This window comes from Schistocerca nitens, chromosome 3 (genome assembly GCF_023898315.1).
Source record: "Schistocerca nitens isolate TAMUIC-IGC-003100 chromosome 3, iqSchNite1.1, whole genome shotgun sequence".
In the NCBI taxonomy this organism is placed as follows: Eukaryota; Metazoa; Arthropoda; class Insecta; order Orthoptera; family Acrididae; genus Schistocerca; species Schistocerca nitens.
In genome coordinates, this window is record NC_064616.1 from 369,862,166 (window position 1) to 369,864,147 (window position 1,982).

The 1,982-nt window shown below is 45.9% G+C and overlaps 1 pseudogene; it reads left to right on the forward strand.

The window, feature by feature from the left end:
- On the forward strand, positions 1-118 carry LOC126250308 (5S ribosomal RNA; annotated as a pseudogene).
- Positions 119-1,982: the final 1,864 nt, after the last annotated feature.

Here is a 1,982-nt window from a genome sequence, read left to right on the forward strand (position 1 = left end):
GGCAACGGCCTTGCCGCAGTAGATACACCGGTCCCCGTCAGCTCACCGAAGTTAAGCGCTGTCGGGCGTGGTCGGCACTTGGATGGGTGTCCATCCGGGCCGCCATGTGCTGTTGCCATTTTTCGGGGTGCACTCAGATTCGTGATGCCAACTGAGGAGCTACTCGACTGAATAGTAGCGGCTCCGGTCAAAGAAAACCATCATCACGACCGGGACTGCGGTGTGCTGACCACACGCCCCTCCTATCCGAATCCTCCGCTGAGGATGACACGGCGGTCGGATGGTTCCGATGAGCCACTTGTGGCCTGAAGACGGAGTGCTTTAACTACAACAGCAACTAACTCTCAGAACACTGAATGTTGCTACGGTTGCAGGTTCGAATCCTGCCTCGGGCATGGATGTGTGTGATGTCCTTAGGTTAGTTAGGTTTAAGTAGTTCTAAGTTCTAGGGGACTGATGACCACAGATGTTAAGTCCCATAGTGCTCAGATCCATTTGAACCATTTTGAACACTGAATGTGTCGCAATTTACTGAATATAAAATCGAAGTGTATATTTATCATTATCAGTATGTTACTTAGCTTTTTTTGCGTGTTGCGCAGTATGAAGACAGTTCCTTCAGCTTAGCCGAATCTACGTATATTTTTGTGTGGTGTTGCGCTTTTTATTCTCTGTGATTTTTGCACCGCTAGAACTGTTTTCTGCCGGTGCGGAGGTTATGTAGGCTTCTGTCGTCTTCCGTCTTCCCTGGGCGGGCGTCGCGGCCCGACTGCCGGCAGCCTGTGTGTGGTTGCGCCGGTCTCGTCGCCCGGGTGACGGGTGAGAGGGGGAGGGCGCCGCTCCCCTCCATTCACGCCGCCCCTCTGCTTCCGCAGCTGCCACGCTTTTTGCGCCAGGGCTGAGGTGTCTTTCTTTACGAGATCTAGTGTAAATACAAAATTGTCAAGGAAAAAAATAATGTTAGAGTTGCTTCACGTCTGAGTTGTCATTCCTTACAAGTTGAACGTGAATACAAAGAAATATTAACACGAGAGAACAGTTCCAAAGTAACGACATAACGAAATGAAAGAATAATCTAATATAAAAGTACTGACGAGGGAAACAGTTATGGTCGAGTTGTTACATGTCTGGGCTGTCTTACGTTCCAAGTTTTACATCTACATGGATACTCTGCAAATCACATTTAAGTGCCTGGCAGAGGGTTCATCGAACCACATTCACAATTCTCTATTATTCCTATCTCGTATAGCGCGCGGAAAGAATGAATACCTATATCTTTCCGCACGAGCTCTGATTTCCCTTATTTTATCGTGGTGATCGTTCCTCCCAATGTAGGTCGGTGTCAACAAAATATTATCGCATTCGGAGGAGAAAGTTGGTGATTTGGAATTTCGTGAGAAGATTCTGTCGCAACGAAAAACGCCTTTCTTTTAACGATTTCCAGCCCAAATCCTGTATCATTTCTGTGACACGCTCTCCCATATTTCGCGATAATACAAAACGTGCTGCCTTTCTTTGAACTATTTCGATGTACTCCGTCAGTCCTATCTGGTAAGGATCCCACACCGCGCTGCAGTATTCTAAAAGAGGACGGACAAGCGTAGTGTAGGCAGACTCCTTAGTAGGTCTGTTACATTTTCTAAGTGTCCTGCTAATAAAACGCAATCTTTGGTTAGCCTTCCCCACAACATTTTCTATGAGTTCCTTCCAATTTAAATTGTTCGTAATTGTAATACCGAGGTATCTAGATGAATTTACGGCTTTTAGACTAGACTGATTTATCGTGTAACCGAAGTTTAACGAGTTCCTTTTAGCACTCATGTGGATGACCTCACAATATTCAGGGTCAACTGCCACTTCTCGCACCATTCAGATATTTTTTCTAAATCGTTTTGCAGTTTGTTTTGATATTCTGGTGACTTTATTAGTCGATAAATGACAGAGTCATCTGCAAACAACCGAAGACGGCTGCACAGATTGCC